This window comes from Lepeophtheirus salmonis, chromosome 1 (genome assembly GCF_016086655.4).
Source record: "Lepeophtheirus salmonis chromosome 1, UVic_Lsal_1.4, whole genome shotgun sequence".
NCBI lineage: Eukaryota > Metazoa > Arthropoda > Copepoda > Siphonostomatoida > Caligidae > Lepeophtheirus > Lepeophtheirus salmonis.
Window position 1 is genome coordinate 53,947,536 of NC_052131.2, and position 25,147 is coordinate 53,972,682.

At 32.2% G+C, this 25,147-nt stretch overlaps 1 protein-coding gene and 1 long non-coding RNA gene across 3 annotated transcripts in view; one reads left to right on the forward strand and one right to left on the reverse strand.

The window, feature by feature from the left end:
- Positions 1-25,147, reverse strand: part of LOC121132056 (irregular chiasm C-roughest protein) — a 280,207-nt gene that overhangs the window by 26,732 nt on the left and 228,328 nt on the right. The window lies entirely within an intron of this gene.
- Positions 71-13,084, forward strand: LOC139907630 (uncharacterized). Its single transcript, XR_011784353.1, has 4 exons — positions 71-304; positions 11,056-11,367; positions 11,712-11,992; positions 12,055-13,084. It is a non-coding gene; the product is annotated as an uncharacterized lncRNA (long non-coding RNA).

The following is a 25,147-nucleotide window of genomic DNA, read 5'->3' on the forward strand; positions in this document are numbered from 1 at the left end:
AACCGGCTTTTAGATATATACACACAGAGTCATCTCGTCATTCCTTACAAAATAATATATATAAATCTTTAGTTCTATCAAATAGCTATTACTTGAACAACATCAGAGCATAGACTCCCTCCCTCACTACGGACCACGTCATCTCCTTTACATAAAATGAGTTGAGGACGTATAATCAGTGCTATTGGATCGGTCTACAAAAATAAAAAGACCGTAGTCCTCATAAAATTTGTTAGTTCCGTATCGGTATATTATTGCAACTACGACAGCTGACTTTCAAGAGACAGTATTGCTGAAGTTAAAAGTAAGAGATGTGAAGCTAGAATCTTTAATTAATTTAGTGTTGGATCCGTCTAAAATAATTAAAAATACGGCAGTCATAAGAGTCCAGCCATAAAAAAATTTGTCAGTCCAAGGACTGGCAATTATCGGTCTTTTATAGAAAATACAACTGCAGATATTACGACGTAACAACTTATTACGTCATTTGAGTCGCTGAAATTATATCATAATTAGTAATCCCATTCAAAGAGACGAGATACCCAGGGGTGTCCACATAGGGTGGGCTGGAGGGGTTATAGGACCCCACCATGAATTAAGGAATTTTTGCTTTTTATTATAATTTTTTTTTGTCATTGGGGAAAAATTAATTTTTTATTGAATTGCAATAGATATTTTAAATTTTTTTACAAAAAAATTATGCTTTGTAAATAGCTGCGCCTATTTAAAAAAAAAATTTCAAATTTTTTTTTGATTGAAATTTCATTTTCGAAATTATTTTTCAAAATAATTAATTCTTCAATTTTTTCCCTACAAAATTTAACTTTTTGTAAGTAGTTTTTTGAATTTTTTTTTCGGAAAAAAATCGAATTTTATTTTTTATTTCCGAAATTTTTTCCGAAAACCAAGCCTTCTCCAAAATATAATCCTACGGACGCGCCCCTGTACCTGTAGGAGATGTGTGACTGAAACGTAATATTATATGTTTTTGCTAAAATTTCGTTCTTTTCTTAGTTCTTATATTCTTCAATCTAAGCTTTGAGTGAAGAAAATAAATAAATAACTAGGATCGTAGCACTGAAAAACCTATGTATCAGTCCTTAGGACACTTGGATTGTAAAAAAGATCGTACTTATAAAAAAAAAATACTGAAAAAGGCAGGGAAAAAAGGACTCACTATATAACTATACGTTTTAGCTATTCTTTGTTTTTATACCATTCAATCCTAGCTATAGGTGAAGAAATAGGACTGAAGGGCCGAGGTTAGGTAATAATTCCTATGGTCGATTCTATAGTAATAATTAGCATTAGGACCGGCCATTAAGACAGTCTATCCATGGAATTTATCTTTAAAATATCGATAGTTTATTAAGCCAAATAAGATATATGAAATATGTATTAAGATTATTGAACATATCTTGCTAAAAACTTTACTTTTTTTCATTATTTTACAATATAATACGAAAATTTTGTATTTCTACATCGTTATATAATTTAATTTATTATACGATGGAATAATTAAAAAAACAGACTCTCAATGACGTCATGAAGGGATTGATTTTACCTTCATCGAGGTCCAACAATTGGGACTGGACTAGAGCACGATAAAAAGGATTACCGAGGAAAGTTAAAGAAAGGCCCTTTATAAAACAAAGGGGTTAACTTCATATAACTAAGATTAAAGAAATAAATTATTAGCTCGAATAATTTCCTAGTCCTAGAGAGATCTCTTTTTTTTCCTCGGAAGATGTAGATTTTAAAAATAGAATCATAAATAACGACGTTCCTAATTTTTCGTTACACAATAATTAACTATTAATCATCTTCCCTTACGTCGTTAACTTTGTTATATCACGCAACCTTTCACCCAAAAAAGGAAGAAAAGAAAGTCCCAAAATGACCTGGCCGTTAGCCAAATAAGTCAATAGTACCAACTGCCCTTTATTTCTCATACTATAATTGTCATATAATTATTTTTTCACAATTTTTAAAATGAATTAGATATATATATTTTACATAATATTAAAATCATTTTATTTGATACTTTTACCTAGTAATATTTCAATAAATGCATAGCTATACATTAGCATTTCTATATGATAGGCAAAATTTATGAATATAAATGTTAAAATGGCCAATGGCCTCAACACACCAATGATGCTCCCATCTCTGTAACCTGTCTGAATAGTAGTCGGCGTTTGGTTCAATTACTACGAGTTGGATTGACTTAGAAGCATCAGGTTTTAACAATACTATTGTTAGAACCTATTTAAAGGTTTCACTTTAGCAAACAAATATTTAATAACAGCTCTATACTTGATTTCGTCAATTTTTCACAAAAATACTCACGTCAACTGATCAAACGACTGTTACATAACATATACGCGTCCAAAAGGGCTGAAACTTTAGTGATAACTGTCAACATATGCTAGATAGATATGACTAGCTTTTATTTATGCGTAATGTCATATTCATTTTGATGTTGGAAACTTTTCTCTCGTCGTATATACATATATACAACGAGGGATCAATAATAAATTGTACTACGGATCTTCTGGATTCGGAGCATAAGATTAAAATAACTTATTACTTGGTTTATTTATCAAAATTAGAAATTATGAAATATCAATGACGTATCAAGTTTGGTCACACAGTCTGGAATAACCACGTGATGCAACTGTTAATGTAGATGTCGTTCCAATCGTTACAATACAATTAACTTTGATAGGATTATCCGATTTTATTAGCTCCAAATGGTTTTCAGGCTAATTTCAGTTCCTAGGCAATATAATAAGTGCTCAAGTTCCGGTCCCACTTGACGACTTCAACTATTTTATCGACTTTTTCGACGTCCATAAACCCCAGAAGGGAATTATTGTAAAAAACTCATTGTTGTTGCATTCCATACTGTATTGGGTCCAATAACAACACAATTTTTTCCCTTCAATTTTGAAACGCTGTAAAAACAACTGTCTTTTCCAAAAAACACAAAAACTGTAAATGAACTTTTTTATGCCTACGCTTAACCTTTAATCATAATTTAAGAATTTTTTGATGTAATATATTAATCGTTGGATATGGCTTACTAAAGACATTTAGCGAAAAACGCTGATATCTTTTTAATTTACCACATATTATAGGTTATAGTGACTATTGGATGTCAAAATGGCCAACGAATAAAATGGGTCTTTCTGCCTATCTCATTTTAATATATATCTGACTCTAAAATGTGTTAAAAATATGTTATTATATCTTAATACAATCTTATTTCCATATCGAAGATAAAAATCATCTATTACAATGGATAGAATAAGATCTCTAATTATTCTACTTTTCTCGTCCTTAATCAGTCAAAAATAAAAATAAATATGCTATTAATCTATTTTTAGAGATTTTCACTACCTATTACTTTTATTCAACTCTAATATCACTGTTAATGATTGGCATCAAGTCTATTCAATGAGGATTTTAAGTATTTTTTAATTCTTAAACTATTTGACGGAGTTTAATAAATATTATTGAGAAATTTGTACATTTTATTGAGTAAAAATATCAGCTAAGAACAACGGAGATAATGTTTCCATCAACTTATGGCGTATGTGAATAGGTTTTATCAAGACAGAGCGTCTGTAGGGGCTGTCGCCCCCCCCTCCCCAAAGATACATTTTTGATTTGTAGAAGGGGATTTTTTTAATGATTTATTTGCTAAGAAAAAATTCTTCTAAAAGAAAAATCCGTACGGGACTTTTTTAGTACTAAATCACATAAATGGGAGAAATGACGTTTCATAGTTCATTTTTTACTTTACTTCCTTTTTTTGGTTAGGACAAAATAACCCATTTTATTCGTCATAAATTATTTACAATTTTGAAGCAAGATAGGATACTTGTAAACTAATTGTTAAATTTAATCTTAATCGGTTATTTACTAGATTTTGAATCCGCTCATTTCAATACAGTAAAATTTAAATGTTTTGAACCTAACCCATATATATTTAGCAACTTCTTTAGTCGCATGTTTGTATAATAACCAAAAGTAGAAATAAATATTGTTAAGTTCGATTTAAAAGTAGTTTATAGCAAGGTAATAGAAATACGAGGTTAGAACATCGTGTAATTGGGGCTTGCTAGAATTTTCAATTCGATCTATCGTACCGACAGCTAGGCAAGACACACAAGTTTTGACATCATAGAGAATAACAGCGGTACTCTTACAGTAACAGTCAAGGAGAGCTATATAACTACTCTTAATAAACTGTATTCTCTATTACGTCACTATCAAAAAGCGTGGTGGAAGTCAAACATCAGTTGGAAAAGCCTTATTGTATAGCCTTGTATTTCTATTAATCTTAGTTTATAGAAAATGGTGGATAAAATATCAATGAATAACATGTTATTGGCGAATGTCTATTGGACTCACTCCACCAATCATAGGTAGCTGTTATGTAATAACAGCTAACCTTGAACGGAAGTGAATATTATGACATTTTTACTTTATTAGTTCGTTTGCTCGTTCCATGCTTTCAAATTTCATACTACTTAGCTTAGAGACGACGTATGTGCGCAAAATTGTTGTACGTATATAATATATAATAATATGAAAAAACGTTATGAAATACATATACTGAGGAACATGGCATACTGACGTTATTAATCATTCATAAGTTGCGATACAACACGTTCGTCCTTTCTAGAACGTACTGGAATATATATTAATTGTTATTGAATGAAAGTCTAATAACTTACTCAAAGTTGTATTCGACATTACTCGGAGTAATTAAGCGTCGGCTGTCAAATTTTTCTTTCATTATAAGGAGCAGGGGCATCAGCAGGGGGTGGGCAGGAAGGGCTATAGCCTCCCTCCCCCCAAAAAAAGAAATAAGATTTTTGATTTAAGATTAAGATGAAGAAATAAATTATGCAAAAACAGGGGTATAAATTAATTTTTTGACATATTTCTTTTTATTTTAAATTTGCAAAAATTATGCTGGAGAGCAAAATATTTAATTTCTTTTTTTGAAAAATCTAATATTTGAAATTTCTGATTTAAGATTATTTAACTATTTTTCCATAACTTTGAATGTTTGAAGTTTATTTTTGCAATAAATTAAATATTTGAAAATTTTGGGAAGAACCGTAGATTTGTTCAACTTTTTTTAAATACCTTTAAATTTTAACTTTTTTTTTTCGAAAAATCTAATATTGGAAATTTTTGTTATGAAATTATTTAACCTTTTTTTCCATAACTTTGAATTTTTGAAGTTTATTTTTGCAATAGATTTAATATTTGAAAATTTTGGGAAGAATCGTAGATTTGTTCAATTTTTTTAAATACCTTTAAATTTTAAATTTTTTTTTTCGAAAAATCTATTATTGGAAATTTTTATTTTAAAATTATTTAACTTTTTTTTCCATAACTTTGAATTTTTGAAGTTTTTTTCGAATAAATTAAATATTTTATGAAGAACTGTAGATTTTTAAATTTTTTTTCTCCAAAAAGTTCAACTTTTTTGTGATTAACTATTGATTTTTGGAATTTTTTTCAAAAACATTCAATACCCCCCCCAACATATATAATAATGCAACCCCCCTATGGAATGTAACTCCCCCAGAAATCCTTTGTGTTACGCTTTTCAATATTTATATCATATGTTATGCATTCTTGGCTCGAGAATGAATAATTAATAATAATAGTTTGAGAATAAATAGTGATTGATGAGAAGAGTTGACTTTTTTGTAAATACAAAAAGAGGGCAAGGATAAGGCAAGAGCGAGACATATGATACACCTGAATTAAACCCTTTGTTAATATCAGCTACCCGTGTTATGACTTTGAATGGAAAAAATAAATTACTGGTATATAAAAGAGAACATTCTACATTTAAAATAGCAATAAAAAAATATGACGAATAATACTTTTGTGTCTGACAGATTATTTAAAAATTGACTATCAAACTCACTTTCCCCCTAATGTGCCCAGCTTTGACCTCAACCCCTGCAGTTTGGGAATACTTAAAGAAGAGTTTTTGTTTTTCAACTAATTTCAAAAGGTTGTAGCTTTTTGAACAAAAAAGTTCAAAATAAATGATTCATTTTAAATTAAGAATTTAGTCATGCAAGTAATGGGTCCATACTCTGTACTTTGTAAAATAAGAATACTTGTGGCCCCTCAAATCAAAAAGAAGCTAAAATTATATATATGAAAATGGAGTCTGGATACTTTTTTATTTTTTGACGAATATTCGCAGATTTCTACGTACAAATATTATTACTACCAGCAAATTGTACTTATAGTAGCAAAAAATCATTCTCACAATAATCGGCTATATGATTTAAAAGGGCCCTATTGGAGCCAGTATATGTTGCTTTAACCAAATAAAGGTTTTAAATTATAGTTAACGTGCTTGGATAATCCAGCTTATTCCAGAAATGGGAATATTTGGTCAAATATTGACCTAAATTCGTTTATAAATATTGGGTTGTTTGATGTAAAACAATATAATTTTTCATTTCTTTTCCTACTCTTGATTTTTGTTCAAGATTGTTTGAGTGTTAACTCGCACCACATGTATAACAGCTGATCCTCTGATGTATTAAAACTAATATTCATTTACATAATATATTATCTGTATGTGTGGGAGGATATTTTTGATGTACCTTCTAAATAAATTCATATAAAACAGGTCATTGCAAATACGGATATCTACATTCTATATGAATGAGTTATTTAAATATTTTTAGGGAATTTTTTAATAGCGGAGATTTGTGGGCATAGTTTGAGTCTTGGTGCATTTTATATCCGTATGCATTGTACCTTTGTCTCAACCTTTCTTCGTCTAAAAATATACAAAAAGAACGTCACACCTTTTCTGTATCTATATCGCCTATCTTCCTTCAAAAAGAAATATCTTGGGATTTTTTTTTTTTTTCTTGATCCTAGCATCTTACAGAGTAATTAGGGGTCGCCTAATAAACAATTTTTTTTTTTCATAATATAGTCTTACTGTCCGTTTTTCATGTGTACACTCACACGTAACTACTCAATACTTACCGAGTGATCCTTTAAAATCTGAGCTCCTCTTTGAATTTTAAACTTCATTATTTATTAATGAAGTATGAAATTTCAACAAAATTAATACTATCAATACATGTTTGTCTGAGCTCCCACAAAAAATAATGTAGCAACACTTAGAGGCAATGATGACTTCTATGGGCGGTGGAAGGCCTGGTACCCCCTGCAGATGTAGTCCTCTGTCATGGCGTCCAAGTACTAGGTAATAACAGCATTGAGGGCCTTGGCGTTTGGATGATGGACACTACAGAACTTCCTCTGACCATGAACTCTAAATTTGTAGTCAAGGGGGTTGGTATCAGGGATTTAGAGTGGCTAAAAGTGTTCGAAAGAACTCAAAAGACTCGGATAAGGAAGACAGTGGGGTTCTTTTATTGCTGGTGTCAAAAGTGGCCTCTCCAACCTTACAGATCTTTTTCAAAACACTTTTTTATAGCTTTCTTGACAGTCTGGTTTAAAAGTCCAAGTTCTCTTGCAGGGTATGAGGAGATTGGACTGGGCTGTTTTCTTTAACTCTTACAGATCCAGTTTGGCCCTTTTGACATAGCCCTTCTTCCTCTCCAATTTTTGTATTTTCTGACGGCGTAGACGGGGGTCCTGGAGACGCCAAACTGCAAGAAGTGTGTGAATGGAAGTTTGTTGATCACGTTCAAGTGTCATTTTCTCAACTTGTACGTAAGCTAGCGAGCTCAGGTTTGTTTTACTTTGTAACTAGTTGTGTATACTCTAATATATGGAAATGTGAGTTAATTTCAATCACTCAACCTTCATTCTTAATAAATTAGCAAGTGTTCAGATTTCAAGGGACCAACTGGTATTTTAATGGAAAGAATAAGACATTTTTCTATATTTTGGAGCGTTGTTAGGGCGACAGGCACTGCAGGCCTTCCCCTCGACATACACCCAACACGTGGAATCGAGGCGGTTGGTATCGGGGCTGCGGGGGAAGGGGGGCAAAAGTATCAAAAAATAGTTCAAAAGAACTCAAAAGACTAATTCAAAAGAGTCTTGCGACAGAAGAGATGGGTTTCTTTCATTACTGGTGTCAAAAGGAAAGTCTATTGTGAAACCTCAAGTTCTTTTGCATAGGCCCTCGTGGACTTCAGAAAATTGGCTTGGTCTCTATTCTTTCACTCCTCCAGGTCCATTTTGGCCTTGTTGATTGAGCCTTTATTCTTCTCCAACGTTTGAAACTTGCTGCCGACGTAGACAGTGTTCTACTTGGAGTATGCAAATGGAAATTCGTCAATCACGTTCAAGTGTCATTTTCTCGACTTCTACGTATGCTAGAGAGCTCAAGTTTAATAATAGAATCAGTAAGTGTTCAGATTTCAATGGACAACCCACTATTTGTCCACTTTTTTTTGTATGAACTCGTATTTCGCCTATCTTCCTTCAAAAAGGAACAACCTAAGAACTTTTTTATTATACTCGTGGTAGTACCCGGCATTGCCTGGAGTAATTAGGCCTCGCCTAAAATACTAATTGTTCTTTACTATTATAGAAGATAACTCCTCAAGAAATCGTCAGTCTTACTGTCCGTTTTTGATGAGAACACTCACGAGTAGTTGAAACAGTTGAATAAGAAAAAAATTAAGTAATTAATGTTTCTTAAAATATATCATAATTTATTCATAAATTAATATTTTAAATATACTAAAAATAACGTTCAACGTCCACATTAGTAGTTAACACTAATATGAAATTGACAAGAGGTTCAAGTGTCCTTTTAGACGGAGGTATCTCATCATCACCACCATTGATTATACACCCAAAATTTTGCATAAACGGTTGATCATGATTTTGTAATTTGGCGAAAAAGTATTTCTCCTCTCCAGCAAAATTCAAGGGGATGATTCAAAAACCAGAATTGTTAGAATTCTAGCTCCTTCACTTGTCCAATCACGTAATCATAACTCTGATTGCATCAGTTACATAGTTTCTCCTATTAAAAAAAGAGCCTAACGGATAAATGTTTGTGCAAGAGGATTGTCACTTGCAAAATATATAATTAATCTGTGTGAGATACAAGAGTAAAGTTCGAACCGATAACGTACAAAATAAAAAGGCGTCGAATATGTCATGGCGAAAAACTATGGACAAATTACTATCGGCGAAAATTTTCACGGCAAAATTGACTAAAACTGGATGTTCAGGTACAAGGAAAATTGCCGTTGGCATTTGAACAATTGATGCACTGGTATATTCAGGAATTTTTTTTTTAATTCTATGAATTTTTTTAATAATCCAAAATATAAATGTAAACCTTTTCTCTTTGTTGAATTTGTGATTGAAAATAAAGATTAATTTTTTGCATGAAAGGTTAAAGATAAATTTGAATTTTTACCACCTATCTATATTTTTACTCAATTTCTATTCAGAATCACCAAAAAATAATACAATTACAGGCTTATTATGATTAATTAAGCGTTTTAATCAGAAAAGTAAATTATGTTTAAGACAAAACTTCGTTGATTTCAGGAACTTTCAAGAGTTTCATCAGTTTAGATATAAATAACTTTGGATGTTCAATGCTATCTAAAATAAAGCTTTATGGTATGAATCTTCGACCTCAGTAAATTTTCCCTGGGGAAATATTCTTTCTCAGTCATTTTTCTTGTACCGGGTGATCTCTCCTCAAAAATGTAATAAAAGAATAACAGCTGTAGAAAAGAAAAAAGAGTTGTATGTCGTCATGAGCCAAGCAGTACTTTACTCCCTAGAGGACTATCTAGCTGAGCTTTGAGTACATGGTCGTTTGTACATAAAGTTGACCAATTTTGTATAAATGTTATTCATTAAACTCAATCAAATGGATTTATGAATTAAAAAAAAACTTAATAAATACATTAAATATTACTTGATGCCAATGATACACTGTGATATTTGCATTCCATCTAATTAATGTCTACTAAAAAGGGCAACATTAGTACAATGACGCAATGGACACTCAAAACGTGCAGTATCATGACACAATTAGGAATAACGTGATTGATATGGAATCAAGAATAAAATTAAATGAAAACCCATTTGTGATATGTTTAAATACTATATTTAGCTATATATTTTTTCTTAAATATTCTCTCCTTCACATGCAATAACATCCTCGACACACCTGCTAACAGATTGACAGAGTGATTGAAATGAATTGATATTTCGAAACATTAAAGCATAAACAATTAGTTACAAAACAAAACACAATCTCAGCTCTCGAGATCAACTACAAGTATAGGAAATGACACATGAACGTGATTGTCGATTTTCCATTCCCAGACTCCTGGCAGCAAGTCGGAAACGTTCAAGATGAAGAAGTGCTCTGTAAAAAAAGGCAAAACTGGAGAACTATCAAAACAATGTGTAGAAAGAGCCTTGTGGGGGTGGAGATGCCCCTTTTGATACCTGCCCTGAATGAAACCCATCTCCTCCGTTGCAATAAGTCTTTCAAACAATTTTTTACTCTTTGGGCCCCTCGACAGCCCTGATACCAACCTCTTTGATTACAACTTTTGGGTGCATGGCAACTCCAAAAAGGTCTGCAATGTCCGTCATTCAAACACCGAGTCCCTCTATACTCCTATCCTCCAGCACTTGGACGCCTTGCACGGGTGCCAGGTGTTCCACTGCCGCCTGAAAGTCATCATTAAGGATTAACAGAGCTCAGACACTCATCTTTTTAAAGTATAATTTTTTTAAATTCTACTGTTAATTAATAAATTATATCTTGTTGAAATTTAAAACTCAAAGTGTGTGCCACTCGGTCGTTAATTATAATCTACGATATGGAAATAAGATTGTAAAACGATGGAATAACATATTTTTAATACATTTTAGGGTAGACATACAGTAAAACTAGGCAATAGGTGGAAATATTTTTGATACAGTGTAAGTCCATTTATATGTTGGTTCCATTTTTACATCTAATAGCTCACTACTTAATATGAATGTAAAAAGGTTTTTCATTGTGATGAGTTTTTACTTGTTTAGGCCACCAAAAAGATTGACATCAAGAATGCTGACGGCACAAAAAACGCTCGATTATTGAATCAAAATGAACACACACTAAAAGGAAGGGGGGAAACGAGTTAAATGTCCATGAAACGCCCACGTGACACGTTTGAACAACAATAATCATCATCTCAAAGTTTATTATACTAATACACTTACATACACTACAAAAAAATAATATGGATATAAAAAAAAAGAGAGACTGGTCAAACATCATAAAAATATCTAAGAATTTAAGCAATAGGAACTACTTTTTTTATTAAAAAAAATGGAACTTAAAGCATATCAGGGGTGAACAAAAGTATAAGTATATAATATTTCTAATTGTTTTAAATTTTTTGTGTAGAGCTATGAATTATTGAATTTATTGTCTTAAAAATGGGATTTTTTATGAATAGCTCTGGATTTTTGAAATTTTTTTGGCAAAAATTTTTTTTTGGGAAATAGCAATGGATTTTTAAAATTAAAAAAAAAAAATATTTATATGTTTGTCCAAATAATGTATGTTTTTATGAGTCGTTGTGGATTTTTGAAATTGTGTCCAATTTTTGAAATTTTTAATATGTTAAATTTTAATTTGTTTAGTTTATGTTTAAAAAAAATTAACATTTAATTTTTTTTCCAGTGATTGTTAGAAATACAAAGTTATACCATCATGTAATCGGACTTGTCGAATGTTCAATTTGATGTACCGTACCAACTGCTGGACCAAACAGACTGATTTTGACGTCATAGAATATAACAGCACTAATCTAACAGTAACAGTCAATGAAGATGATACATACTTACTCTTGGTAACATTTATTCTCTATGACGTCACTATTAAAAATCATGTTGGCAATCAAACATCAGTCGGAAAAGCATTATGGTGTAAACCTGTTTTTCTATTTACCTTGGCTAAACTCTCATTTTACCTGTAAGTACTGTTTAAAGACCCTATTTTGCTTAGGCAATCATAAAAGTAACAAAATATGTTAGAAACACCTTCTAGGACGTATGCGAGGGACTAAAGGTGGGTTCGGGCGTTTCCATTACTCATATGGCTCACACAAAGCCAAGAAGCAGACTGGCCACTTCGTGGCTGTGATCAGGACGTCTAGCAAACCAAATCCTGGCATTTCAATGGCTGCTCATGATCGAGGAGGTCTATAAGTAAGAAGACGATAGCCAAGGCCATCAAGGACGACCTTGGGTTGAAGTGCCCTTCTTTTCAATGAAGATGAAGGACATCAGTTTGCAAAGAGGCAAGAAACTCCGGCAAATTTGTAAATGAAATCCAGGCATCATACAGCTATTCACCTACGACGCTGCCTACAACCCAAAGAATGACACCGGGCTAGCAAAGGACAGCGGTAATGATCTTTTTTTTAATGAAAACCAGGCTCAGGTCCAAGATAATGGTGTTTGCTTGATCACCAGTAACATGAATGTCATGCCGGCTCATCTTTTTGACAATGGTCTCAAGTTGACCTCTTCAGAATGTTTGAACCTTCTTAAGATTGTTGAACTCTTTTATTGTGAAGATCATTTTTTGGTTACTTTAAGTGGAATTTATTTATAGAATTTGACGAATATTTGTTTAACAACACAGTTGGAATCCACATTCAATTGTGGGAGTTTAAATAATATGAACCATCAAAAAATGAAAGTTTATCTGCTTGTCTGTAGAGAACTCATTTTTGATGGTATGCTTAATATATTATAACTGTGTGCTACTTTATCTAAGAAATAACAATGTAGGAACGAGTGTCTTTAGCCTGAGTAATAAATATTTGAAAATAAAATAAATTATCGACTTTGATATTCAAAATTCCGGGATGAGTTATGATACTCAAGGTTTTTGGCTATAGTTTTGGGCCTTTATATTCTTAATTTGTAAGACAGTTATTGCCCCCAATATGAGACCTTTCAAAAAATAAACCTGTTAATTTCTATTTTCTTAATTGTGAAGATATATTTTACACTAATAAATAATAAAAATGGACAATCATTCGTCAAAGACCACAAATATAATGAATACTTAATTTTTGAGGGGGGAAAAAATCATTCTAGCATGCTTTTGTGTTTGTTGTATACACATGGGACGACATCTCTTCCAACAAGGGCATACTGCCTAGTGATGTAAATTGTGTGTATTTTTTAGCTGGACAGTATATTGGAATTGGTAATCTGAAGAATGAATTTTCGTCTCCTTAACGTTCGTCCATATTAATTAACTCCTGACTAGTGAATCAAATTCAATTATATTTAAAATCTGATTGAACATTCGTGTGTCCTCATAATAGACGGAGATTAACCCTGAGGATTTGTTGCTTAGGTATAATTGTAAGTTCTGGTTGGACTAAGAGTAGAATTGAGGATCGACATAGGAATTATTCTTGCCAATGTCTTTATCATAGCTGATCTAATGAAACGTCATGAGAGCTAAGCTGTTCTCCTACAAAACATTCTTCAAACTGTCAGGATTACCATGTTAATTTTCAGTTTATTTCCTTTTTTAGAGGACCTAAATACACACGATTTACATCACTAATGATACTTGTAATTTTCACAAACAGAAAAAAAAGTGCACTCCTTCAATGCGTGTAGCAAAAGTAGCACATGACTTCTTGTCATAAGTACATTGATATTTAATTTTTATGTATTGTTCTTTTCTTCTAAAGATGAAGCTCGCATGTTTGTAGTATTCTATTTAAGTAGTACTTGTAACATGCTTTAAGAACATTTATAGCCCTACATAGGTATTAACATATATTCGTGTTGAGGCTCTATCATTTAGGGTGGGTCGTATTGAGGGGTCATCTTTTTAGAATTTGTAAAGAATGGTTCGTCTAAACGTTCGCAAGCCCCACAGCAAATAAGTGAAGCCCTGCTCTGACTTTATTACTGAACAAAATTTATATAAATTGTCAAATAAAATCAATATTATAAAATAATTTGACATTCAATCAATAAAATCCTCCTTTTATAACGTCGTCAAACCTTTGTTAGTCAGCAGGATTATGGCAAAAGTAACAAATTAATTTTGTCCATACTTTTGACGATGATTATAGACAGTCACAGTAAAAGGTCGTTACATTATGCGGAGGTCAATGTCAAAGGTCAAGGTAACAGAGGACAGTAATTGAAAAGGCATAATCGACCATAAATTTGGAACCCTGCTCGGAAAACTAATCTAGGGGAAATTGCCCTTGGAAGATTCCCCTGTAGAAAATTGCTAAGAAACAAAATTGCCGGTTAGGAAAATTGCCCGTGTTTTGTTCAAACTTCATGACTTTAAATTGAAAAAAAACAACAACAATTATTGATATGACTGTTGGAATACAAATAATGTTATTTGCATGTTACGTACCATCCATAAGAAAAAAATTGGTGATGGTGTAAAATCACAGAAAAATGCCGTATTAAATGAATTTCTCAGATGTGTTGGATGAATTAGCGGTGGTTTTTAAGAATCCAGGGGTATCTCCAAGTACCCCGGTCAACTCAAAGGCTTGCAACTATTTTTTGGTAATAGAGGATTTCCTTGGATGCATTGGCGTTGTTTTTTAGTAATCCCACACTATCGGTCTATACGATGGCGGAGGGTATTCAAACATACTTAAAGATGCCCTAAGCTATTAACCTCCCCCCTTCCGTACTAATCCTTTCTATCCATTTCTTAGAAGATTGGATTCAATATACAAAATTGCAAGGAAATTGTATAGCAGTAATGTTACTCAATTTTCTTGAAGGTACTCCCTTGGGGGATGGAACTAACAAATATGTTTAGATACTAGTCTTTAATAATATAAATCGAATTTATAATGTATTATCATTTATCATGAAGTTTGAACAACACACGGGCAATTTTCCTTAATGGCAATTTTCTCCAGGGTAGTTTTTCTAGTACCCTTTGGAACATATTGAGGTACAGAGCTCACATGCGTGTTTTTTTTTTTGAGGTTTTATAAAGATGCTTCACGTAGCAATAATTCCAATTAAGGAAAAATGATGATAGGAGAGTTCGTCCTCTACCAGGTGCCACTTCTAGTAACCTCCACAAGGAAGCTGAACGGAGGTTATATTTTGCTTATGTATGTTAGTTATTTAGTTAGTAAGATAGTTTATTTGTTAATCAGCAGGATTACGCTAAGAGTTGAAGATCTGTTTTGATGAAGCTTGGTACGAATATTATAAACGGTCACAGTAAGAGGTTATTAAATTAACACAGTTAAAACAGTCAAGGTAACACAAACGTAAAGATGAATCATCATCAATTACTTTGGAAAAATTCAGATACATAATTAAATTTTATTTAAGGGGAGGTTTAGTACTCTGCTGAGCGCCTATTATAGTTTTCTATGTTTTTGCCTCTGTTGGCTAGTCTATTGGCCACAAGGCTTACGGCATAAGGTACAGATCGATTCTGAACTAATTTGCTACGAATATTATATATGGTCCGAGTAAGAGGTCATTAAATCTCGAGAGGTTAAGGTCAAGGTAGTACAAAACCTTAAAAAGTTACCTTAAGCGAAGGTTTGGGCTATACAATGTGCCCATTGTAGTTTTTATTATATTTCCAAAGAAAAAATGTTTCTATAGTCAAAGAAATCTTCAGAACAAAAGCATTCAATTTTGTCAGGTCATCTGCCTGACTGTCGTAGCGTCTTATTAACATGGGTTTACAGTCATACTAGTCGGCTAGCCCGTGGATAGTAAACAATCAGTCGGGATACTTCAGAGTGGCCTGTATATAGCCCATATGCCTAAGTAATACCGTATCTTCAAATACCTCGAAGCAGCGTCTCATACCTTAAATAGACATTGAAAAAAAAACATCATGGCCGAATTTTCAGTTATATATATTTATTAAAGACAAATTCAATTTTTAGTTGTACTTTTCATTAAGTATATATTTCAATCATTTGGACTGACGAGAATATCTTCACTGTAGAGCACGCTTACAAGAGCCACAACGTTCAAATGCTTGGTAGGAGCATCTGAGAAATTTCCCTCATGTACAAAAGCTGGCCTTGGTGATAGTTTGGTAAGGTGTCATCTCCTGCAGGATGAAGATGTCCTTGATGTTCATTCCCAGGGTGTGAAGGTCAATTAATGTGTCTATCTGGACATGTTATAGTCCCAAGTACTTCTATAGATCCAGGAACATCGCTGGGAAGGGTCTTATTGATTCCAGCAGGACTGAGCATCTTCACATACTGTAAAGTTTGTGCAAGGGTGGTGTCAAACCCCTTTTGAAGACTCAAACTCAACGTAATAGACTTCTCAATATATTCCAATATGGAGAGGGAGGTTAGTGTGACTTCCTACAGCAGGATCTACGACTACAAGGTGGTCATAGTATCAGCACGGGACCACTTGTCGGAGGGGACCATCCGTATAGCGTGTAAAGTGTTTCCAAAGCGTCTGTAAGCAGTAGTTACCGCAAATTTAGGCTATGTGGAATGAACTGGTACTCATTTTGAAGATATTTTCATATTGATTGCAATGGTGTAAAAAGATGTTTCGAGAATTAAATATTTGTGCACTTTCTTGCCTGTTGAAGTTGTCGTATTATGACTTAAATATACATTTTATTTCGCAGAAAATATATAACTTGTTTAAAAACTAGTCTAAAAATAGTCCAATATTTGTTATAGTATTCTGGCCTTGTTCATATTTTACAGGCCTAATTAAAAAATTTACTAGCCTTGTTGTCTAGTGTCTAAGTTTAATTACTGTGAATTCCGTATTACTCAGTGGTACATTAAAATCAGATCAATTTGATTTTAAACTTCAACACGACGTAATTTATTAATTAACAATAGAATTTCAACAAAATTAATTTCATAAATAGATGTATGTATGAGCTTAATCATGAATGGTATCACCCTTAGCTGTAATGATGGCTTCCAGGCGGCGGTGGAAGGCATATCACCTGCTGTGGATGTAGTTGTCTATACATCCAAACGGTGTAGTCGACAGAGTTGGCATGAGGGCTATAAGGTGGAGAAAAGTGACACACAAAAGAGTTCAGAACAACTCAAAAGAGTATTGCAATAGAGAAGATGGATTTCTTTTATTCCTGGTGTTGGAAATGGCCTCTTCACCTCCATAAGGCTCTTTCCACCCACTTTTTGATAGCTCTCTGGACAGTCTGGAATAAAATGCAAGATCTCTTGCATGGGTCATTATAGACTTGTGAGGATTTGCCTGGGCTGTATTCTTTAATTCCTCCAGGTCCAATTTGGCCTTTTTGACAGAGCCTATCTTCCTCTCTAACGTTTCCTACTTGTAGACTGTAGTCCTGAAGATGTTCTACTGCTTGGAGTACGCGAATGGAAATTCGTGGATGACGTTCAAGTGTAATTTTCTCGACTTGTACGTAAGTTATAGAGGTCAGGTTTATTTTGTTTTGTAACGTATTGCGTAGGCTTTAATATATCGAAATATGAATTAATTTCAATCACTCAACCTTCATTAATTATTGAATTTGTACGTGGACTACAGGGTAAAACAGGAAATACCTTTCTTCCTCTCCCCCTCATCGATTACTAAATTTTTGATTTTCGACCCACTCTAGTAAGAGTCTCTATACTGGCAGAAATGAATGAACTCTCATCTCATCTCATCAAATTCAATTATCTACAACATATGTGTGCCCCTATACATAAGAATAGTGCAACAACATCTTCACAAATACTTAATTACATATAAATATGCAGACCCTCCTATGTTGAAAGAAAGAAAGAAACAAAAAATAAAATAGAATAATGCCCCACCCAAGTATGGCATATTTAAATAGACCTTAGTACAATGTATATACACTACATGGATTATTCTTTTGGTTTGACAATAGCTGCAAAAAATAACTACCATCAAATACAATACGAGGAACAATAGCAACAGCAGGCAAATGGCCAGACCATCCCATTCCTTACAACAACAAAAAAATAAAAGATTTTCTGCTAATTTTAATCAAGTCAAAATACTTCACTCTACTTATATAATTAGTCATGGTTCCATTAATCGGAATCAGATAACAGAGAATCTGTTGTTTTATCTTAAATCAGTATTGGGATCAATCATATTTAATTTGCAGTTTCGATTCATATTTATTACCGTAAATTAACTATTTATTAATTTTCTAAGTTATGAAAAAATATTTTTTATTTTTTCCAAAAAATTTAATTTTTTGTCAATAACTATGAATTTTTGAAATGTTCTTCTACATAATTTAATATTTGATTTAAAAAAAAATGTTTTATTAAAATGTAATTTTGAAATTTTTTATGAATATGTGTAGATTTTTGAAATTTTTATTTTGAACTTGTTACAACTCTTCTCTTTTGTGCTACAGGGAGCGGGGATCAAATTGTCGCCAAAATATTTTTCTACAAAAAACAACACAAAATATACATTTTTTAACTTTTTTATTGAAAATCAAAACTCTGACGAGCATATAGGTATAGAGTAGCCATTCATTCGATATAATCACCGTTGGCATCAATAAAGGCCTCAATACGGCCTCTGAACCGGCCGCAGGCTCTTCTGACCATCTCATTGTCCATGTTGCCGAATACCTCCTTGATGGAGTTCATCAGGCTGGCCTTGGTGCTATGGGGATGTCTGTTGGTATGTCTTTCGACATAGCCCCAGACAAAATAGTCCAAAGGATTAAGGTCAGGAGAGTTAGGAGGCCACAAATCCTTGGTTACGACGTCATAACAGTTCTCTGTTAACCACTGCATGGAGATTTTTGCCACACCCAGGGCCTGTTGTCCTTTGCCTTCTGGGTCAAGATCTGGCCCACCTGCATCTTGTAGCTCCTGCACCTTAAATCCTCAGATACACAGTCCCTTATTGTTTTCTCATGGCAGCCCAGATCCCTCGCCATGGCCTTCATGGACCTGGTAGGGTCATCCTCAACCATCTTCTTCACCTTGCCGATAAAGTCAGTGTCCCTGACCTTCCTGTCGGCGCCCTCCTCCTTGGGTGCCCTCTTTATGGTGACATCAACATCCCAGGTGTCCTCTAGCTTCTTAGGGATACGCTGAAGAATCTGTAAATTCACTCCTAAGGTTGAAGCAATCGTTGAATTGGAGATTTCACCTCCATTATTAACCAATGCCATTACTACGGCGGACCTCGAAAGCTCCTCGTTCCACTTATAGCTCTTTATCTCCTCTTATGATGACGGCATGATGCTAACTGAACTACGTATCGTCAGCTGACGAGAATAGCTTTCCTATTTGGTAACCAGTTTTTATTTGATAATGTCGTCTTCAAGTTATCAAGGTTTAAAGTAGACAATAATTTTATCCCCGCTCCCTGTAAGTGATAAAGTATCTCAAAATGATACTGAACGTTCTGGACCCCTTTTTGGAGGATCTACTCCTGAAATCTTTGATATGGTGATGGATGATAGATGAGTGAAGGTACGTGAGATTGCTAGTGTTGTGGGCATCTCGAATTGGAACCCTGCTTCCATTCATATTGTGAGCACAACTGTTTAGGTGTGAGCGGTTGCATTTTGTGCAAGATTGTTTTGATGTTGACATGCCAAATATTCTAATCTATTGTATACTTTATGACTCCTGCAACAGTCTACGTATTGTTGGAGGTGGAAAAAAATATTAATTATGGAAAGTATTTTCCTTTTGACTACTACATACAAAAACGAAATAAAAAGTTAAAGAACGACAACAGATTGTAATAATACGCTCTTATAAATTAAGTCAGCTGTATATTTGCAAATAGCAAAAAATGTATATGTATATGAGAGAAATGCAGGCGGTTTTCGCAAGAGTTTATTACTGTGGCAAACATATTTATATGTTTGCCTTGGTAAACGAAGGGCATTCTTAAAACCACAAAGGAATGTGTAATTCCCACATCTCTAGCTGTATGTAGTTTGAATCTACAATAACATAGATATAATGAATGGGCCCTTCTTACCAAGTGTTCCATTAAAATCTGAGCACTTTCAAATTTTAAAATTCAACATGATATAATTTATTCATAAACAATAGAATTGCAACAATATTAATACTATAAATATATGTGTGTAATTCTCTTAATCATTAATGTAGGCCCCCTTAGCGACAATGATGGGGCTCAAGCGGCGGTGGAAGGGGTGGAAATAGTATTGTGTGGTTGGGGAGGCCACTTTTGATACCAGCAACGAAAGATCTCCTCCGTTGCAAGACTCTTTTGAATGAGTTTTGAATAACTCTTTTGTGTTCTTTTGACACTTTTGGGCTAGATGCAATGAAAAGTTGTGGTCGAGGAGAAGGCCTGCCGTGCCCGTCATCTAAATACCAAGGCCCTCAATGCCACTGTCAGTCAACACTGGGACCCCATGACAGAGGACTAAATCCAAAGCGGATACCAGGCTTTCCGCTAGTACCTGGAAGCCATCATTGCTGCTAAGAGAGGATACATTAATGATGAAAAGATCTCAGACAATCATCTATTTATATTTTTAATGTTGTGGAACTTGAATGGTTAATTAATACATTATGTTTCGATTTTAACGGACAGTTTCCATAGTATATAATCTTTTTATGATTCCATAGAAATCACATGCTTTTAATTTGTTCATACCACTACATGTTTTGAGCCCTTTTTTTGTATGTATCGAATGATGACCCTGGACAGCCCCTCCATCATTGGGCTTCATGTTTAAGCATGTTTTTTTCCTTCTTTGTTTCTGGTTATTGTATTTTGTAAGGACTATGAAAAAGGTATACACGAGTAGATTTGCAGAAACATTCATTTAGCGTACATTGTAGACATCAATGTCACAAGGTTCCTTCCTCTCTTAATCAAGACATGAATGCACGCGCATACGAGACACACACAATAGTGTACAAGAGTCCAAAGATATTTTTTACAGAAGATATATTTATTAAATGACAAGTCATTCCCACTTAAACACATTACTTATTTATATCCATCACGTAAATTGCAAAAATCTGTATACACAATGATGCATAATATATTTTGTCCGCCAGAAATTGAACGTGACAATTTGAAGAATATTTGGGAAGGGTTGGGAAGGCTTTGCTGTCGTGACGTTTTATTTGATCATCTCCTAGCACCTGGGAGAGAAAAGAAATGTATACACAAGTCTTACTCAGGTTCTTGGAAGGATATAGGAATTAATTATTCTGATATCAATCCTCTATTCAGGGGCGTCCGCAGGGCTGGAGGCCCTGTAGTCCCCAATCAAGGAATTTTTGCTTTTTACTACAAAATTGAATTATATCTTTTATTTTTTTTTCAAAAAATTTTAACTTTTTTCAATACCTAATGATTTTCTAAATATTTCTCCATTAAATTTAATATTTAAATTTTTTTGTCAAAAAATTAAAGTTATCAATGAAGGAAGTTATTGCCTTTTGGACTTAGAAAAAAATGAAGGACATCGGAATAATTCTTGTCAACGTCCTTGGAAATGATATAAGAATGAGTTACTACATTCAGGGGCGTCCAAAGGGATGGCAAGGAGGCTGTAGCCCCCTTTCAAATTTAAGAAAATTTGTATTTTACTAGAAAATGTACCATTTGAAATTTTTTTTTCAAATTTTTTCCGAAAAAAAATAGTTTTCTGTCAATTCCTATTGATTTTTGAATTTTTTTCTAAAAATTTGATATTTGAAATTTTTTCCGAAAAAATTGATATTTAAAATTATTTTTCCAGAAATATAAGTTTTGAAATTTTTTTCAAATTATTATCCTAAAAAACTTATATGTTTGAAATGATGTTTTTTTAAATTTTTTCTAAAAAAATATTTTCTTTTGTTAATGATTGTGGATTTTTAACATTTTTGTAATAAAGTTTAATTTTTTGAGACGATCTTTAGACTTTTTCCAAAAAATTTAATATTAGAGGTTTTTTTCCCAAAAACTAAAAATTTTTGTAAGTAGCTGTAGATTTTAGAAACTTTTTATTTCATTTTTGGAATTTTTTTTCTGAGAAAATTGAATTTTTCATATTGTTTTCAAACAAAAAAATTAATTTTGGGATATTTTCTCAAAAAAACTTATAAACAAAGTCATTTCCAAACATTAACCTAAAACGTCATGAGAGCTAACTAATATTTGTTCAAATTGTCAGGGTTACCATATTGATTTTCGTTGTTTTTTTTAAACATGCCTTCTAAAAAGTATTGAAATAGTTCATTCATACTCGTAATTTCAAAAATAGGGATCACTCTAACACTCTGATATATATATATTTTTACACAGTGTGCGCTAGTTATAATGAGACTCTTACAAAGATGATGTAAAGTGGAAGAGAAGAGTAATCATAATCCCCATTTGGCTTAAATGTATGTAAATATATCTTATGTACGAATGTGAAATCTTAAGGCATATACATATCTAGGCATATGTAGGCTAAAAGGCTCATTTATAAATCTTTAACAGAATGAAATTCTGTTACCCAAAAACTTGAGCTGTATATTGCTAAAGTCATTTTTTTATAGACCGTCTCAAATCAAGTTGACTCGGACTTAAAGTAGACTTCATAGTGGGGATGCAAAACTTGCAGTACTAATTACTTACGATTTGATCCCATTGTTTTTAATTATGAGGCTTATTTACGCAAAAAAAAAAAAGGTTCTAGGTGTAAAAATGTTGGAACAATGACAAAAAAGGCAACGCGTGTTGAATACCATTGTGCGTGTGTTGGTATACAAGGCTGTAGAGATCGTTAACATCTCCATTTATACTGCTTCCAACATCAATTAGTCCATTACAGCCTTTAAAGAAAACTCATAGGTCAGATGGAGGGATTTTTAAACTATAATGTTTATTTATATTTAATCAGTGGTACTCCATCTGACGAATTAAAGAAACATTAAAAAAAACATGATTACCCATTTGATTTTACTTTTTTTTTTTTTTTTATACGAGCAAATCATATATTTTTTTTTACAACATAGCCTTACTCCTTACATCTACCAAGACTCATCTCAAGTACCAATTAATTTGCAAGTCACTATACATTGATTCCAAGAAGCCATGAAGTAAATACTACTTCTTAACTGCCTTTAACTGCAGCGTGGCACCCTTGTCACAATCATATATCAGGGGCTGTCCTAAGGATTATATATAAATATATATATTCCTTTTTATGGGGAAGGGGGTTTGAAATTTTTTTGAAAAAAAAATTTGAAAAATTAAATTTGTCTAAAAAATTTTTATAAATCCAAAGAGTTTTAAAAAATATAAAACTTTGTCGAAAAATATATAAAAATTCAATTTCGAATTTAAATTTTTTAGCAAAAAAGTTTAATTTGGAAAATAAATTTTTTCACATAAAAATTCAATTTTTGCGAAGAAAATTTCAAAAATGCACTTTTATTTTCAAAAATTAATTTTTTGGGAAGAAAATTTCAAAAATCCGCTATTATTTTCAAAAATTAATTTTTGGGAAGAAAATTTCAAAAATCTGCTATTATTTTCTAAACAAATTAATTTTTTTTGAAAATACTTTGAAAAAGTATATTTCAAATATAAAATTTTTTTTTTTGAAAAAAAAATTTAAAGTTTAAAATTTTTCGAAAAAAAAATTGAAAATTAAATTTAATTTAAATATCAAATTGTCAAGTATAAGAACAATTCCTTAGCTTGGGGGGCTGGAAGGCTCCAACTCCTAAATATAACCTGAATTTTATAGTCAACTGTGGATATTTCAACTACTATTATCCTAAGCAGTGTTCTGAACGTTGATTGGTTGAATTTATATTCACTCTTGTTAAGCCATTAACAATTCTGAACATTTATTGTATATAATAATGCTATAGGTATTAAGTGATTTTAGGCCTTTTTTCCGTTTCTTTTCGGAGAAAAGGCTGCCTGATACAAAATGTTTTTAACCTGTTCTACGTGTAAGTAAGGGGATTTAAATATACAGCTGTATGTAATCGTATGTTCATTTCATATCATTTAAACCCTTCTAATTCTTTTTGAATTGGAGGGAAGGAGTATTTTTTATTATTTTTAAATGGATGTGAAGGGCAAGATGCGAAATATATACGATGTATGTATGTGGGCAGGTAAAAGAGGGGCCTGCAGAAACATACTTTTATGATTATTTTTAAATGTCTTGGAATTTTTGTCGTTTGTTTTTTGTAAAAAAAAGAAATGAAAATTTATTTATTGTCTTTGGTACAATAATTATATAATAGCAAAGAAGTAAGCAAAATAAATATTTGTTACCTCAGATATCATATTCCCATTCATGAGATCCTTCGTCGGTTCTTATAAGCAGGATGTCATATATTATGAAGGGTTGATTTTAATAAGTGGAAACCATTATTTATTTTTCATTCTTTTAAGAGTAAAATTTAAACAAGAGGTTTTGCTCGGGACAGCTTTTATGATATTCAATAATTGAGCCCTCAACTCTAATAATTCTCTGTCAGAGGTCTAAATCCCTTGCAGAAGACAAACCAGTATTCTTTACAGGGGTGTTCGTAGAGTTATATTTTTTGGGGGAGGGGCTTGGTATTTGGATTTTTTTTTTTAAATAAATATAAAAGTTATATTTTTTGGAAAATAATTAGAAAAATCCACAGCTATTCAAAAAAAAAGTTGAAAAATTCATACCGATTCTTCAAATATGTAATTTTTTTGAATTTTTTTTCAAAAACACATAGTTATTCATAAAAAATAAATTTTTGGGATGAAAATTTCAAAATTCACAGCTGTTTACAAAAAAAAATTAAAGATTTTTTTTTTTTTTTAAAAATATCACAAATCCACATCCATTCGCAAAAAAATTCATAGTCACTTTCAAGAAATTAAGTTATTACGAAAAAAAGATCTAAAATCCACAGCTGCTTGCCAAAAATTAAATCTTTTGGACCAAAAAATTAAATTTCATAAATTAATTTTTATTTTTTTTAATTTCAAATATTAAATTTATTGTAAAATTTTTAACCATGTACAGATATTCATCATTAAGTTATTTTTAACAAGTTAAACTTTCTGAAATTTTTTTTCAAAAACACATAGCTATTCTTAAATTATTATTTTTTTTGAAAAAATTTCAAAATCTAGAGCTTTAAACAAAAAT